This window comes from Bos taurus, chromosome 17 (genome assembly GCF_002263795.3).
Source record: "Bos taurus isolate L1 Dominette 01449 registration number 42190680 breed Hereford chromosome 17, ARS-UCD2.0, whole genome shotgun sequence".
Taxonomy (NCBI): Eukaryota; Metazoa; Chordata; class Mammalia; order Artiodactyla; family Bovidae; genus Bos; species Bos taurus.
Genome location: NC_037344.1, coordinates 24,781,555 through 24,800,757, shown reverse-complemented (window position 1 = coordinate 24,800,757; position 19,203 = coordinate 24,781,555). Strand labels below are relative to the sequence as shown.

Sequence of the window (19,203 nt, the reverse complement as noted above, 5' to 3'; positions counted from 1 at the left end):
AAATATAAATTATGAATATTTTCAGTGAGTGCAAAATCAATGGATGAGATGATAATACTTTCCTACTTTGTGATTTTTTTTTAAACCAACATTCCATTTAACTGTTTATGGAATTCCTTGGCTAAGAGCCACTAAACTTGGGCACAAAACAAAGACACAGTATGCCCACTGTACAAGCAAATTACAACCTGCTGTGCCATGACCATTCTAATATGATTTTCTCAAGTGCATAACTTTGTTGCTATTTCCCATTGCCCTTTATTAAGAGTAGAAAAGAACATGAATGGGACCCCATTCACTATTAGGATAGGAGAGAAGGAAGGCACCAGAGCTTTGGGGACTAGTAGGGAAAACAATAAGAGTTTGATATGAAATAACAGTAGAAATAGTTTTAGGGACTGTCAGGTAAAATGTGAGGGAAAAGGATATGTCAACCTGTCACTGCTAAGGAATGAAAATTATTAGCATTTTCAACTACTCACATACACTTGCTTATCTAGTTGTCCACTAATCCTTAGCAGTAGCTCTCTTTGTATTATATTGTTTTGTGTTGCTATACTTTGTTTATTTTACTTTCTAAATACTTTGGAAATTGTCTTGTATTATATTGATTGGTAATAGTGAATTTTTTTCTTTTCTCTTTTTACTGGAGCATAATTGCTTTACAATGTTGTGGTAGTTTCTGCTGTACAAAAAAAAAAATGAATTAGCTGTATGTATTTGAGAAGTTTTCGAGAGTTTGAACTTCTTTCCATAGAGTCTTATGCTGCGTGGGCTCAGTTGTTCAGTCCTATCTGACTCTGGCCAACTGTAGCCCACTAGGCTCCTCTGTTTCATGGGATTTTCCAGGCAGGAATACTGGAGTGGGTTGCCATTTCTTACTTCAGGAGGGGTCTTCCAAACTCAAGGATCAAACCCACATCTCCTACCTTAGCGGATGGATTTTTTTACCACCGAACCCTTGGGAATACCTCTATATTTCTTACTATCATGCTAATTCTAATTAATTTAAATTATAATTTAGCCATATGAAAAAATTGAAATATAAAAGAATTTATTGAATTGATGCTTTTGAACTGTGGTGTTGGAGAAGACTCTTGAGAGTCCCTTGGAATGCAAGGAGATCCAACCAGTCCATCCTAAAGAAGATCAGTCCTGGGTGTTCATTGAAAGGACAGATGTTGAAGCTGAAACTCCAGTACTTTGGCCACCTGATGCGGAGAGCTGACTCGTTGGAAAAACCCTGGTGCTGGGAGAGATTGAAGGCGGGATGAGAAAGGTACAACAAAAGTTGAGACGGTCGGATGGCATCACCGAGTGAATGGGCATGAGTTTGAGCAAGCTGCGGGGAGTTGGTGATGGACAGGGAAGCCTGGCATGCTGCAGTTGATGGGGTTGCAAAGAGTCCAACCTGACTGAGCGACTTAACTGAAGAAAAAATAGTTTTATATTATTATTGTTTCTTAGGTTTCATTTACCATTTTTAAAATAGGTAACTTGTTTCAACCTACAGTCCAATTCAATAGATATTTTGAAATTTATATGTCCAAATATGACTTATAGATAATAGTCTAATTATATTCCATAATTTTCATGATAAACACTTTAATTTTGAAAGAAATTTATAAGTTTTATACTTAACACTATGTTCACAGATATGTGTTTTTGGCCCAGAATGAAAATAATCCACTTGCAATGCAGGAGACCCAAGTTCAATCCATGGGTCTGGAATGTCCCCTGGAGAAGAGAATGGCTACCCAGTCCAGTATTCTTGCCTGGAGAATTCCATGGACAGAGGAGCCTGGTGGATCCATGGGGCCATGAAAAGTTGATACTACTAACACTTCCACGTGTTTTTCTTTATCTTCCATTCTTTCCCTTTGATATATATCATATATTTTTCTTAGTGCTTAACAATGAAATCATTATGACTGTTTTTGCAAGTCTTATATTGAACTGTTAAGAAGAATTATAGAGTGCCCTGTAATGCATAAGGGCTTACCAGGTAGCTCAGTGGTTAAAAAAAAAATCCATCTGCCAGTGCAGGAGAGGTGGGTTCAATTCCTGGGTCAGGAAGATCCCCTGGAGAAGGAAATGGCAACCCACTCCAGTATTCTGGGCCTGGGCAGTGCAATAGACAGAGGAGCCTGGCAGGCTACGGTCCAGGGGGTCACAAAAAAGTCAGACACGACTTTACGTCTAAAACCAAAACCAGTCAAGCCTTCCGTATCCCCTGATCCTGTTTATGACACCAACTGTCTTCCTGAATCTCACTATGCGCTCTGTTGCCTGAACCCAGGGTAGACAAGAAGCAAACTAAGAGGCTGGAAGGAGATGTTAGGATCCACAGGAACTGCAGACACCTTTATTCTCTCCTGGGTGGTATGGCAGCCATAACACAGCCTCTCTCCTGGCTGATGCAGCAGCTGTAGAAACAGCCACAACATAACCATACAGAGCTATAATGGAGCCATAACATAACCTCATATAACATAGCCATGGTGTCACTCCAGTGAAGCCCCAGTACAGCAGCAGCCAGGACTTTCATGGTGAAGCTCATACAAGTGTACCCACTCACAGTAACCTGTGACCAAGCAGGTACCTCGTGACGTGCATGAGCAGTGGTATAAATGATCTCAGCTGTTACATAGTCATTGTTTACAAAACGTGGGGTGAGAGAGCCTGAACACACCTTGGCTAATTTGCTCTCTCTCCACACCTCCACAATTGCTTGATCCCATCCCCTAAAATCTCTAAATCTTTCTATCTCTCTCCATATATATGTATGTACATGTGTATGCATGTATGTATAAACACACATTTTGTTGATATAACAACATGTTTTACTCATATTATCCTTGAAGCAGACTTATCTGGCAGTTCAATAATTCAATATTATATTAGGCACTAGAGTCTATTCTGTTTTTTTTCCTGTTCCTTCTTTTCCTCCTTTGTATTTTGATATGAACCAGAAAACAAAAAAACAAAAACAAAAACACAGTCTTACTGAGTTTGTTGTCAACACAATAATCTGAGTTGGTTTTTTGAAGACACTAAATATATAAACTAAAAAATCAGTTATATGTTACAACTTACTGATCTGTATTTAGGAGTAAAATAGTAGAGTAGTACTATTTATTGCAATCACTTGTTTTCACATTTCTGTTCGATGCAGTACACAGCTGATACAAGAGGGAGTGCTGTGAATGCTTATCACCGAGCTGTACCCTTACTGCCTAGCCCCTAACCCTGGTAGTTCCTAAGGTTTCCTTGGACCTTGTTGATTCTACTGCTACAGTTTAAAAATAACTCATTAAGTAATAGTTTTATCTGTTCCTCTTTTCCTTCTATGTTGTAGCTGCTGCTGCTTGTTTTTCTTAGTATGCCAGATATGATGTCATATGCTCTGTTTTGAGTGTCTTAATAACAGCTGCCCCAGTAAATATTTTATAAAATATTCAAGTCTAGCTAGAGTTTCAAATAATATGCTCTATCTGCAAGTCATGTGACCAGTCCTTAAAAGACTAGTATACTGAGCGAATTTAAAGTGAAAACAATCACAAACAGAACAAAAAAAAAAAAAAACAAAAAAACTAGCAAAGAAATGTGGGAAAAGACTTTGGGACAAAAAAAAAAGCTGGGACAAGTTGTGAAGAGGGCTGGAATTATTCAGAATTTTACTTGAACATGTTAGGTAAGTTGGGATATAAATTAACTCAGTTCTTCAAATTGGTACACATTATATTTGTTTTCTACCATGTCTGCCTTATGTCTTTTATGTTTAACTCAGATAAGAGTTTCTTAATCTATTTAGTAATTTATTCATTCATCTGGACCCATTTCCTAAGCTGTTATGGAATGGATGTACAGTTGTTTGCACTGCTGCTATGGGTTTTGTGATAATGTCTTCCTCGGGGTACTGTGCAAGGTGTTTGGATCACTCAAAAATTCTGAAGTGGACTGTAGTTATGATTCATTTTTATTTGATATAAATATCAATTGTTGATTGAAATAATCTAATATTCTGTCATTAATGATGCAGACACCAAGAGTTAGAGGCAACAGTAGATGGTTTTAAAATTGCAAAATGTTTATCATGCTCCAGAGATTGAATTCTCATAATAGGTGATAACAGGATGGCAGGATATATTGGCATATTTTTATCCATAGGAAGATATATGTTTTCTTAATGCAAATATTGATTCTCAATTTGGCCTTAGTCACAATGAATATCTGAGTCGATGAATCTTGATATTGACCTTAATAGTAATCAATTCCTACTTCATATTCCTGAAGTCATAAATTACAGTTATATGCCGTTCTGGTCTTACTGCTTTCTAATTTCCCACGACATTCTCAGATCAATACCTCACTATTTACTAAGTGAAGAAAACAATTTATTCTGATAACACATTTGTAGTACATAACATTTTAAAATTACAAAGCTGATATTTTAGCTTTTCTAACTCCTAATAGGCATTGCAAGATAATATGTGATCAAGGGAACTTATGTACCTGACATCCTTGAATCTTCAATAACTTGATTTATAATTGATGACTGATGCACATTTTTATTTCTAAGTGTGAAGGTTACATAAATAAATACGTAGTTACATTGTTTTATTCAGAGACATGCCACTTAAAGCAATATTATAAATGCAAAATACTTGAAATTGAATTAAGCATTTTAAGCTGAGCCATAAAATCAGTTGTTGGAATGCAGAATTAGAAGATAATTGCCAGATTTCAGCATCAGTATGTACCATTTTCTAAAACTTTAGAAGTGTTATGACAGTAGTTAAACTATAAAAAGCTGCACCTAGATGAAATTGACTCATCAAAAGAAATATACAGCAAAGAGACTACAGAATGGGCCTGGAAAATTAACAAGGCCTGGTGCTCTCTGCCTAAATCATTGTTACACACTAATTAGTGCTGTGCTCTGATTTGAGGCTTTAAATTTGTTCCTTTGAAGATTTTCTTAAAATTGTATTCAAAGGAAAGGCTCCTCTTTAATAAAACTGTATAATTCTTCATTCACTTGGGAAACATAGCTTCCTAGCATAATGCTGCTTGAAAACCTGGAGCTGACTTCTAATAGAGGTGCTAATTATTAACATTCCAGTATCAGCCAAAGGCTGCATTCTCTAAGACTGAAATAAAATAATAGTGCACAAATATTTCAACTCCATTCCCAATAAGTACTTGAAAAATTCAATAATGTTCATTAAATGCATAAATGTGAATATTAAAAATAAAGATATTTCCCCTGTGATTTATGATGTACTATCTGAAAAGCAAAGCTGAAGAAAGGCATCATTATTTGGCATAAAAAGGAATTCTTTGGCTGTTAATTATAATGTAAATTTATCATTACACCAGGAAAAAAGAACAGCTTGATATTTAAAAACCATCAGGCATGGTTGGTCATTCAAAATATAGATGCATTAATCTTTAATAATTCATGGAGTACAATATGGACAAGGATAATATAAAATGATGAGATACCTTAAAATGACTTAAAAGAAAGTTCTAGTAATGGTCTATTATAAATGGAAACTTGATGGAAGAAAAGAGGATATTTAACTTTTTCTTCTAGAAGATAGAGTAGTTAATAAGAAAATTTATATAGAATTTATCTCCATATGTCTGCAAATTACCTTATTTACTACTATTTTTTTCTCTACCATTTTTACAATGACACAATGTAAAATCCCTTCCCTATGTGAAGAAAGCTATCACTGTCATGTTAGAAAAGGAAGTAGCTTGCCCTGGGAGTTAAAATAATGAACTTTTTAAAAACACATCAACTCTGTGTGTCCTTGGGAAATTGGCTTACCCTCTCAGGCACTTTATTTCCTCATTTGTGCAGCCAGAGTCAGAGACGCTTATTTCCAAATGTTCACCATGCAAGTGAGATCGAAGAGGTTTTCATCCTAAACGATAAAACAGGGTTAGTTGATAATCTTGTATTGTGTCAGTTTAAGCTGGAAATACATGATACTTTCCAGAATTTTCTTCCTTGAATGGTCTCAGGTAAAGACTGGTCACAAGAGGTATTTGTTTGAAGTTGGGGGAAGAAGGTGAAATAAAAGCCATTGTACTTTGAAAGTTGTCATCGGTTGAAGCAGTAGGGATAAATGCAGAATTCTAGCTTGTTCTCAATTTGCTACTTGCCCAGCTCTTGTCATCAAATTCTGACTCTACTGAGCAACTAGATGCTGAGCTATTGCAATGGAGAGCCAACAACTTCCCATGGTCATCTACCCTGCCCTCTTTGTGATTCTACCCTAGCAGCCTCCTGCCAGCTCTGACTATTTCATCTACATCAGGGCTATTTGGTGACTTTTTCCTTCTCCTTTCTAGTCCTTTTAATTCTTCAATTCCTCCAACAATTGTGTAGCAACTAACTTTGGAGTAGTAACTTCTTGATTTTCTAATATCTATTAATGATCATGCTTTCTTGTTGAAATCCTAACAGACATAATTGGTGAAGCTGTACATCAGAGCTAGCATATTTTAAAAGCTTCATGGATAATACATACGTAATAGTTAAAAATAAAGAAAATGCCCATATATCTTCAATTTCATTGATCCCATAAAATTATTAGATACAATCCAGAATTCCCAAATATATTTAATCTTGAAAGTAGTGTTAAATTCATGTATTCTTGATTTCGCATTATTATAAATTTCTGGACTTTGCCTTATCTTTAAAATTTTACTTAAATTTAAGTAGCAGATATATAAAAAGAAACTTTGAAATTGATATTCATGTAAGCTAACTAAAGAAGAAAAATTTTGAATAAAAGTAAATTTAAAGAAAACTTACTAGTATCTCAATGTCTGTATTTGAAAGAGTATCAGAACTCATCTGACATGAATTCACTGAGGAATCCAAATTTCTCTTGGTTTCTAAGCACAAACTGAGTATTTTTAATATAATTTTCCAAAAGTATTGTTTCATGATTTTTGGGGGGAGGGAGAAGGTTAGGAGATATCATTCAAATTTTCCCAAATCTTACTTCCTGCTTCTTACCAGCCAAATGTATATGTACTGTTCATTTATAAGGAAATGTGATACATAATTTCCTGAGAATACTGCTGACTATCAAAGTCTGGGGACTCGTGGAGCTAATAGAAACAGTAGAATGATGTGATATCAGTTTGTGAGATTGCCTTAACCATATATTTACTTAAACTTTTCAAATTCAAAGCTGGTATCCGCTTATGTAATATGGCTTTTAGAGAAATTCAAGCTCATGAATGAGAATTTCTTAGAGACAGTGTTCATAATGATACATTCTGAAATATCTGGAAATTGAGTTCACAGTTAAGGTCCCTGATAAACTGAGGGACTCAAAAAAATATAATCAGAAGGTCCCAGCACAGGCAATGAAGGAAGTTAAAATAGGGAGACTGCCCATCTTTTTCCATCTTTTTAGAAAGGCGTGCAAAAATCTTCTAGGAAATTAAATTCTCAGCTTAATCTTATCTTCTATAATGCTTAAATTTCATTTTACTTTTTGTGAATTAAACAGTGTATTGTTCTAGAAGTACTAAAGGAGAGATAAGCCAGAACTCTCTCTCCCCAAATAATATTCCAAATCCATGTCTTACATATATTGTGGCCAATAATCTTATTCTTTACCAATAGGAAATAAAGTGAGAAAAAGCAAACTGAAGTGGGGTAGGGGAAGCATAATATAAGTATTATTTTTCCTAAGTATCTATGGCAAATGCCAATTTTCCATGACTTAAAGCCAAGACAAAACAAATTATAAAATGTTTTCATAAAGCCAATTCCAAGCTAGCAATTAGTTCCACAGCCAAGAGACAAAAAAAGATATGAATTATCCAACTTAGATGAGTTATCCAACAAACAGCTAACAGAGTCATAGCGGGGAGAATTCAAGATGAACAGAGTAAGAGGAACCAGGAGAAAATAAAGAGCCACAGGCGAACAGCTGTGTGGGGGTTATTGTCTACTCTCTGTAACAAACAGGGAGAATGATCCCTGTATTTGTTAGAATTAGATTTGACTACATGTTCAAAACATGAAGATCAGCAGTATAAGTACGATATAAAATTTCATGCTCAGGAGAAAGCCACATTTCAGCAGCCATGAACTATTCTAATAATTTACTTTGTGGCTTTCCAAAATTGTCAGTGTGGTAGACTGAATTCTATCATGATCCCTCGAATCTTGTCCATTAGAGTACACATCCTATATAATTTTTTGTGTAGGCAGAAACCGTGACATTATTCTAACCATTAGAATATGGGAAAGGTAAGGGAATTTTGCAATTCAAGTTCTTATCATTTGACTTTGAGTTAACAAAAGGAAACGTCCTTTTTGGGTCTGACAATTAGGTGAGCCCTTTGAAAGAGATCCCAGACTTTCCCTAAGTTATAGACTTAAAGAGCAGAGACATTCTCCTGTTATCCTCAAAGGAGCAAACTGTCATATTGTAGAGAAGGGCTCACACAGTAGGGAATGGCAGCAGCCTTTAGGAATTGAGAGCCTCAGTCCTGCACCTGCCAGGAATGGAATTCTGCCACCAACCACAAAAGCTTCAAAGGGGATCTCAAGCATCAGAGGAGCCCACAGTCCCAGCTGACACCTTGATTACAGTTTTCTGAGACCCTGAGCAGAGGGCTAACTTCAACCATGCCCAAATTCCTGACTCAGAAACCGTGAGATCCTAGATGGCTTCTATGATCTATCCAACACAGCTTCTTGAACTATTGTCCTCATATCTCTTTTGTAAAAAGAAACATGAAAGAAGGATTAAATAAGAAGGAGAAGAAGAATAAAAGTGCCTCCCTTTAAGAACATTTCTAAATTTCATACTCAACAGTTCTGATTATATATCTCTACCTAGAACATGGTCACATGACCACCTTCATCTGGGTAGGAGGGTTCCATTACAAAGAAAGAGTGTGCAACTGGGTATCAGGAAAAAGTGAGATTATCTAGCACAAATTTCATATAATTTAAAGACGTTAAAGGAAGCGGGTAGTGGGATGGGTGTGCTGATCCAGAATGTTACCAGAGAGCAATTAATTCACTGCTAGCAGAATTGGTCCATATTCAATCTGGTCAGAAAATAATAAAGACTTGGAGCAATCAAGTATCTTATAAATTATCATATGTAAAGTTCTACTTTGGAGAAGAAAATGGCAGCCCACTTCATTATTCTTGCCTGGAGAATTCCATGGACAGAAGAACCTAGTGGGCTAGAGTCCATGGGGTCACAAAGAGTCAGACGCAACTTAGCAACTAAACAGAGTTCTACTTATCATAGTAGTAACAGAAGACCTGAACTTATTTTTTAACATAAAATCATATAAATCAAGGTAATAAAACTACAGTCCTCTACAAAAGAGCACCAATTTCAGTCAAGCATGTTAGAAAAAAAAAAGACTGAAGTACTGTTCCTTACAGTCTATTGGAGAAAAATATTTTACATTGAGGTTTGGCTAAAATAATTATATGCATTGGGTTGTTGATAACATTTCAAGATACATGATTCAGAGGCTCCTTAGTCTTAATGTTATTTGATTTGTGTTCAATAATTTCATCACTTTTGAATTTCTGGTAAGTCTTACTACTATAGCTTCTTTTATCTCCACTTAACCTCTCAGGCTTTCAATATAGCCAGTCCTTAAACTCAGTTAATTAAATAATGACCTTATTTAACATTGGTAATATATGTTGCACACACACACACATATACACATACACACATACATATATATAGTCTAATTTCATGATAATACAAGTTGGGATATTAATATACTAAATATCACTCATTTTAACAATCAAAATCCTAGCAAGTAAGAAGAGGATAACTAAGTCATGAAATTGCCATATTCTTATGGTTAATGTATAACTTTTTAATGGAACATGATATGTTTTACGTCTTGTTCTCTTAATTGTGATTATAGAAACACTATTTACTGTTTTTGGACTTGGTTCTTGGTCTTGGCCAATTTTTTTTCACAATCTCCAAGAAAGCCACATTATAACTCTATTTCACATAAATTAGCTATCTCATCTGTGAAGATATATTATGCATAGATTTTTTAATTCAATTGAAATTCAGCAAACAAGCTATTATAAAGCTATCAGCTTAGATCAGTCTGACTTAGTATACTGGCTCAATGGATACAGGGGTCTGTTATTTTTCTGATGCTCTTAAGTTCCTCTGAAGTTTCTTTGCTCTAAATGAACTCTATTCTCCTTGTTAAAACTGAAGGACAAAGGGTCACAAAGACTGAACTCAATTGGAAAAAAATTAAACTGACTTTAGTTTCAGCTAATATAATGTGGCAAGGATCTGGCATTTAATTCCCATTTGTTTACAAATGCTAGACAATATGGAGCTTCTGAAACCTCAGAAGGGACTTCTCTTAGAGAAGAAAAATGTATTAAAAAAAAGTCTCTTTTATCCTTTTCCATTTCAATACTCAAACTGTGATATTTAACTCATGTTATTTAATTCAAATTCTCTGTGTTAGAATAGAAATTTGAAAGCAAATATTTATTTGGCAAAATAGGTAACCAATAGAAGTAGGGAACTCTCTAGATGGATAATACAGTATTGATTTATAATTATTAGTTCAGTTTGGAAATTACATTACTCATATTTATTTTAGTAAGAGTCTATCATTACTTGAAACAAATGTGCACTTGTATATGGAGAAAATAGAAGTAGGAGAGAGATGGGATGATACCCCCAAACTTAAACCAGATAACCCTCTTAGCTCTTCATTAGCCAGGCAGATATGGTTAGCCAACAAATAAGGAGGAATAAAACTACTGTCATTCATGAAGATTCTGTGGTTACCTCTTCTTTGTACCCTTATAATTTCCTTAAAATGAACGTTATGAATATGGAAGAAAAAGTTTCACCCACTTTCTTAGATAGAACTTCAAGCTTCAAAATTTCTGGGTTGGAAAATAGCTTGAAGTCCTGTGATTATGAGGGAAATTTTCCTAGGACCCTGAAATGTTCCCAGAATTACTTAATGTTTGTCTATGAAAAGATCTGAATTTTTTCATAACTTATTTATAGATCATGGGATGTAATCTTACTTGTGAAGTGCCTGTCCCTCCCACCTCAACTCTAAAGGATCAGAGAATCAAGAATTTGAATGTCAAGTCAAAGAGATTGATGTATCTTTCTAACAACAGATATAAAGCAGGTAAATTATTTTAAAAATCTCTGTCTTCCATAGAGAATAGACTTACGGACATGGGGAGAGGGAAGGAGAGGGTGAGATGTATGGAAAAAGAAACATGGAAACTTACATTACCATATGTAAAATATAGTTAGCCAACAGGAATTTGCTGTATGGCTCAGGAAACTCAAACAGGGACTCTGTATCAACCTAGAGGGATGGGATGGGGAGGGAGAGGGGAGGGAGGTTCAAAAGGGAAGGGATATATGTATACCTATGGCTGATTTCATGCATTGGAGAAGGAAATGGCAACCCACTCCAGTGTTCTTGGCTGGAGAATCCCAGGGACAGAGGAGCCTGGTGGGCTGCTGTCTATGGGGTCACACAGAGTCGGACACGACTGAAGTGACTTAGCAGCAGCAGCATGACTAATTCATGTTGAGGTTTTACAGAAAACAACAAAATTCTGTAAAGCAATTATCCCTCAATTAAAAAATAAAGAAATTAAAAAAAAAAAACCTTTGTCTTCCAGTACCTATCATTTCATTGCTGCCTTAGTAGATCACCATGGAACAGCCTTCCTAAAGAATCCTTACACAAACTCCACATGTCCACTTCATTTCATAATTTGCAAGCTGATACCATATTCCAAAGTTTGAACAATTTTAGTTCACCTTCATATACTTTATCATTAAAGTAGGGCATTTTATCTGGAGATATTTCTAGACCTGTCCCTGTATTGTACATGAGACTAGAATACTCACAAAACTGTGAGCTCTTGGTGTGATATTACTAGCCCAGATTGCAGCTTCATTTAGGGAAACTTTCCTTTAGAACCCTTCATGTATTTTCAAGCCAGAGGTAAACTTCAGGTGGAAATAAATCATCCCTACCTTTCAAAGTGTTCCGATAAAATGAGTTGTCAAAGGAGAACAGTTGCAGTGTGTCTCAGTGAAATTCCTAAATCATATTCAAATGCATCCTATCTTCCATATACCAATACATGCCAATAGATGATAGGAATGATATAACTTTCATCAAATCATGAATGATTCGGTTACACCGGACAGTAAATATCTACTGACTTTGCACGTGTACAAATGAGACTTCATGCTGTGTTTCTTGCCATAAAAACAAAAATAAGCTACAGCTACAAAATGTCTTGCTGGAGCCATTGCACAGCAGGTTCTACTATTCTGTTGTTAATTCATCTCCTCCCAACATGCTCAGACTAACAATTTTTGAAGCAGGACAAAATCTTAGGTTGTTAAAACAAATTGAAATCATGAAATAAAGTCTCAGTAATTTAACATTTTATTGTATTTTATAATTTCATTATAAAATTTTTCATTCAAAAAATTTTTATAGAGATGCTGTATATATACATCATTTAAGTTTTGCCAGTATCATTATACTATATTTGATTTGTCATATATTTATCCACGTATTCATGTCTGTATCTCTCAATTGGCCAAATTTATATTTTTTCCTGGTGCATTTGAAAATAAATTGTAGATACTTTCCCCTTAGGATGTCAGCTTATGTATTATTAACTAGACTTTAATTTTGGTTTAACTTTTGTTATGATGTAAAATATATATAAAATGGAATCCACTCATTTTTAATGCACATTCTCTGAATCTTGCCATTCCTCTAGGTAACGTAACTCTCTAGCAATATAGAATATTATCATCACCACCCCCCAGAAGTTGCCTCTTGTCCTTTCCTGATCAATCACTTCACATCCTCAGATAAAAACTGCTATGGTTGTATTCCCCTGTATATTCAGTTAAACTCTTCTAGAAGTTAATAGAGTAATCATGCAGTATGTACATTCTTAATAGACATTTTTCATTTATTATAAAACTTTCAAAGTTTATTCATATTGTTGAGTGTACAGGCAGTTTATTCTCTTTTCATTGCTGAATAAAAATGTATCATTTGTGAATATAATATAGTTTATTAGTTTTCTTATTAGTGGATGTGGCAGCTGTTTCCAGTTCTTTATTACTATGAAAGAGCTAATATGAAAATTCTCATATGAAATTTTATGACACTTACTTTCATTCCTTTTGGATAAATGTCTAGGATTAGAGTTGATGAGTAGCAGCATGGTTGTGGTGGTTTATTTGCTTGGTAGTGTCTGACTCTTGTGACCTCATAGACAGTAGCCTGCCAAGCTCCTCTGTCCATGGCAAGAATACTCGAGTGGGTTGCCATTTCATGGTATAGGATTTTGAAATTCCACCAAGAATGTATGGAACTCCTGGTTATTCTTCATATTTGTCACTGTTTGGTGTTGTGTGTCTATTTTGTTTTAGTCGCTTTGAGTGGATGTGTAGCGGTAGCTTTGTGGTTTTTATTTGCATTTTATTGATAGCTCATGATACTGAACTGTTGACACCTTTTCTTTTTGTTATTGGTTGTTTTCATATCTTATTTTGCAAAGTGTATATTCAAATATTTTGCCCATTTTTATTACTGGACTGTTTGTTATTTTTATTAATGAGTTTTATGCTCCCCAGATAGTTCAATGGTAAAGAATCTGTCTGCCTTTGCAGGAGATGCAGGAGACAGAGGTTCAATCCCTGTCATGAAGATCCCCTGCAGAAGGAAATGACAGCCCACTCCAGTGTTCTTGCCTGGGAACTCCCATGGACAGAGGAGCCTGGCAGTTTACAGTCCATGGGGTCACAAAGGATTTGGACATGAATTAGCAACTAAACAATAACATGATACTTAGATACCAGTATTTTGTCAAAAAATGTTTTTGTAAATACTTCCACTTGGACTATTTATTTTCTTAATGTTTTATTCTATAGGTTATAAATTTTAATTAGATATAATATCATTTTAATATCATTTATTAATATTTGTGTGAGTTATCAAGGAAATATTTACCAGACCATCCAAGTCAAAGAAACATATTCATGTTTCCTCAATAGTTTTAAGTTTTATATACATGTTTATGTTCTATCTCAATTTAAAACTTTTATAGAATGCAAGGTAGGTATCAGGGTGACTATTATAATGCTCATATACATATCCAGAAATTCTAGTAATATTTGTTGAAAGTCTTTTTTTGCTTTACCACTTTTCTCTGAAACATAAGTTGAAAATTAAATAATATACATATTGGTTTATTTCTGGGCTATTTTGTTTTATTAATGTGTAATGTATTCTTATGCCAAAGCTGCATTCTCTTGATTACTGTATATTTAAAACAAGGTTTGAAAACTGGTAGTCTAAATACTCCAATTTTGTTTTTCAAAATGGCTTTCAGTATTCTAGGTTCTTTGCTTTTCCACACATTTTAGAATCAAATTGTCAGTTACTACAGAAAACTTGCTGAGATTTGATTTGACTTTGTGTGGAATCTGTATATCAATTTGAGAGGAACCGACATCTTAGCAATATGGAGTCTCTCAGTCCATGACAGTGACTTTTCTTATTATTTATTCAAATCTTCATTAAGTGTAGAGGTCTTGGCATGTATTTTGTTAAGTTTATTTCTAAATTCTTTATATTTCTTAACACTCAACAAATTAAAAAAAAAAACGGTTGATACTATAAAAAAGATCATTACTTTCTATTTCATAATTATGAATTTTGATTTTTTACTGAATTCACTGATTAGTTCTGTTAATTATACTGTAGATTTCTGATGATATTATATGTAAACAACATGCCTTCTGCAAATAGGTATTCTTATACTCTCTTATCTTTATGTCTTGATTTCTAACTTTCTGTAGTGGCCAAGAACCCTGTAGATGTGGTGAGAATGGATATTTTTTTCTTGTTCCCTACTACAAAGAAGGAATTCAAATCTGCAGTGTTAAATGTGAAGTTAGCCTTAGGTTTTTCATGAATGTCTTCTTCAGGTAGAGGGAATTTCCTTTTATTACTAAATTGCTACAAGTTTTAATTTTGAAGGAATGTCAAATTTTATCAAATGTTTTTTATCATTTATTAAAACTTAATTTGTACTTTTTCATTTTTACAAAATGGGCTACATCAGTTGATTTTGTAAATTTCAATCAATCTTACATTCCTGTGACAAAATTTATTGGCTGCAACACATTACCCTTTTACATATTGCTATATCTGATTTTCTAAAATACTATTAGTCAAGTTTGCATGTAGGTTTATAGACATATATTAGCCTCCAGTTATTAGTTCCTTCTAATATATATTTTTATTTTGAAATTACCCTCCTTCTCCTCTATATTGTGAATTTGTGAAAGATCGTGTTATTTCTTCCTTAAATGCTTAAAAGAATTGACCAATGGTATCACCTGGTCCTAGAGTTTTCTTGTTGGAAAGTTTATGAGAATGGATTCAATTTATATACAAGACACATAGCTGTTCAAATTTTGCCCTTTGTTTCCTGTACATTTCAGTAAGTTATGTTTTACAAGAAAATTGTCTATTTGGTTTAAATTGTTGTAGTTGTTGACAGAAAACTGTTCATAATCTCTTATTTTGTATGTACCAGTATTACTTGTATGTACCTGTGCTACTTGTTAGACCTAATGGAGGCAGAAGATATTAAGAAGAAGTGGCAAGAATACATGAAGAACTATACATAAAAGATCTTAAAGAACCAGATAACATGATGGTGTAATCACTCACCTAGAGTTAGATACCTGGCGTGTGAAGTCAAGTGGTCCTTAGGAAGCATCACTATGAACAAAGCTAGTGGAGGTGATGGAATTCCAGCTGAGCTAGTTCAAATCCTAAAAGATGATGCAGTTAAAGTGCTGCACTCAACATGCCAGCAAATTTGGGAACCTCAGCAGTGGCCACAGGACTGGAAAATGTCAGTTTTCATTCCAATCCCAAAGAAAGGCAATGCCAAAGAATGATAAAACTACTGCAGAATTACACTCATCTCACATGCTAGCAAAATAATGCTCAAAATTCTCCAAGTGAGGCTTTAACAGTACATGAACTGAGAACTTCCAGATGTTCAAGCTGGACTTAGAAAAAGCAGAGGAACCAGAGATCAAATTGAAAACATCTGTTGGATCATGGAAAGTGCAAGAGAATTAAAAAAAAAAAAAAAAAAAACACAACTGCTTCTGCTTCAGTGATTATGCCAAAGCCTTTGACTGTGTGGATAACAACAAAGTATGGAAAATTCTTCAAGAGATGGGAATACCAGATCACCTTACCTGCTTCTTGAGAAATATGTATGCAGGTCAAGAATCAACAGTTAGAACACGACATAGAACAAGGGACTGGTTCCAAATTGGGAAAGGAGTACTTCAAGGCTGTATATTGTCACCCTGCTTATTTAACTTATATGCAGAGTACATCATGAGAAATGCCAGGCTGGATGAAGCACAAGCTGGAATCAAGATTGCCAGGAGAAATATCAATAACCTCATATATACTGATGATACCACCCTTACAACAGAAAGCAGAGAGAAGCTAAGGAGCCTCTTGATGAAAGTGAAAGAGGAGACTGAAAAAGCTGGTTTAAAACTCAACATTCAAAAAACTAAGATCATGGCATCCGTTCCATCAATTCATGAGAAATAGATGGGTAAACAATGGAAACAGTGACAGACTTTATTTTCTTGGGCTCCCAAATCACTGCAGATGGTGACTGCAGCCATGAAATTTAAAAGATGCTTGCTCCTTGGAAGAAAAACTATGACCAATCTAGAGAGCATTTTAAAAACAGAGACATTACTTTACCAACAAAGGTCAATCTAGTCAAAGCTATGGTTTTTCCAGTAGTCAGGTATGGATGTGAGAGTTGGACCGTAAAGAAAGCTGAGCACTGAAGAATTGATGCTTTAGAACTTTGGTGTTGGAAAAGACTCTTGAGAGTCCCTTGGACTTCAAGGAGATCAAAATACTCAATCCTAAAGGAAATCACTGCTGAATATTCATTGGAAGGATGATGCTTAAGCTCCAATACTTTGGCCATCTGATGTGAAGAACTGACTCATTGGAAAAGACTCTGATGCTGGAAAAGATTGAAGGCAGAAGAAGAAGGGGACAACAGAGGATGATTGCATGGCATCACTGATTCAGTGGGCATGAGATTCTGCAAGCTCCAGGTGTTGGTGATAGATAGGGAAGTCTGACATGCTGCAGTCAATGGGGTCACAAAGAGTCAGACATGACTGAGAGACAGAATTTTACCGAACTGTACTAGTACTGATAACCACCCTTTAATTATTAATAGTGGTAATTTGTGTTCTTACTGTCCCTTTTCTAGATCAATCAACTTAGAAGTTCATAAAATGTGTTAGTCTTTACAACTTTTAACAAAAGAAATTTTCTCTGTAGAGATATTCTAGTGGTTATCTGTTTTCTATTTTATTGATTTCTGCACTTCATTTATTGATTGTCTTGGGATTTATTTTTTTGTTGTTGGTGGTGTAGATTTGTATAAAAATCAAATAGGTGATTAGTGGTGCTGTTCAAATCTCCATATCTTACCAATTTTTTGCTTATTCGTTCCATAAATCAATCATTATTTTTATGGGATATGTCATGCCTTCTTAGTTCTTTGTATGTAGAGTAATTGGGTTACATCCTGAACACTGTGAAAGTTACATTCGTCCAAATATTGTTGACATTTTGGTTTGTACGTTTTAGTAGGCATTTAACTTTGTCATATTCAAATGAAAACTCTCTCTTAGGAAAACTAAGGAATCCTAGGTTAGCTCTTTTCTCTCTGTCTGAAGTCTGTCTCCAGCATGCACAGTTCATAGGTAAGTCAGAGATTCAGAAGTGTTTATACATAGAATTTGGGGCTTCTTCCCTTTGGTTCACTCTCCTATCAGATTCATATTTTATTTTATAACCACTGTCATCAGCCCAAATTCTGTCTTTGCTTTTTGTGACTGCAAGTACTGCACTTAAAAAAAAATTATAGTTGATTTACAATATTTCAACTATTGTGTTGAAATTTCAATATTTTGTATTATATTTCAACATTTTGCTATTCAATTAAATAACAAAGTGATTCAGTTATATGTACATATATGTTTGAAAGTGAAAGTCACTCATTTGTGTCTGACTCTTTGTGATTCCATGGACTAAGGAGTCTATGGAATTCTCCAATCCAGAATACTGAAGTGGGTAGCCTTTCCCTTCTCCAGGGGATCTTCCCAACCCAGAGATCGAACCCAGGTTTCCCGCATTGCAGGCGGATTCTTTACCAGCTGAGCCACAAGGAAAGCAGAGTGAAAGTTGCTCAGTCATGTTTGACTCTTTGCAACCCCATGGACTGTAGCCTGCCAGGTTCCTCTGTCTATGAAATTCTCCAGGCCAGAATACTGGAGTGGGTAGTCGTTCCCTTCTCAGGGAGATCTTCCCAAACCAGCAATCAAACACAGGTCTCCCACATTGCAGGCGGATTCTTTACCATCTGAGCCATCAGGGAAGCCCTATATATGTGTATTCTTTTTCACATTTTTTTCCATTATAGGTTATTACAAGATATTTAATATAGTTCCCTGTGCTATACAGCAGTTCCTTGTTTATCCATTTTATATATAGTACTGTACTGCACTTTAGATCATGGTTTAAATCAACATGAGAGATCTTCTTTAAAGCTTATAACTCAGTAAACAACAGTTAAGCTAGTCCAAGTCATTTCCTTTTTTCTTTTCTTTTTTGATACTTGACTCCTCTCCTTAATCAGTTTTATTTCTTCACACTCCAGGATAAATCTAGTAAAAGCTTAAACATAACATTAATAGATCCCCTGCCATTTTTACTATTTCAAAAAGACTCATTTTACTGATATTCTCATTGTTTATGTAAGTTTAGTTGTATTTTGGGTGAGACAGAAGGTACATGGTAAACTTATTCTTTGACAATCAACCAAGTTTCAAAAGAGAAATACATTTTATTATCTGACTATTTTATATATAATTCAGTTGGTAGTTGCCATTTATGTATCTTGTACTAATTTTTTGGACTGTGTTGTATGGATTTATTCAGAACAGGAATTGGCCAACAGCTCTCAGATTAAATTTGGCTCACTGCCTG

General features: G+C 34.8%; 2 long non-coding RNA genes across 2 annotated transcripts; one reads left to right on the top strand and one right to left on the bottom strand.

Annotated features, from left to right (window-relative positions):
• Positions 1-1,074: 1,074 nt before the first annotated feature.
• On the bottom strand, positions 1,075-9,354 carry LOC132342588 (uncharacterized). Its single transcript, XR_009491011.1, has 3 exons — positions 9,054-9,354; positions 5,840-5,936; positions 1,075-1,249 (listed from the first exon to the last, which is right to left on the bottom strand). It is a non-coding gene; the product is annotated as an uncharacterized lncRNA (long non-coding RNA).
• On the top strand, positions 3,408-18,173 carry LOC112441994 (uncharacterized). The gene is made up of 3 exons (XR_003029950.2): positions 3,408-3,694; positions 11,082-11,211; positions 13,749-18,173. It is a non-coding gene; the product is annotated as an uncharacterized lncRNA (long non-coding RNA).
• Positions 18,174-19,203: the final 1,030 nt, after the last annotated feature.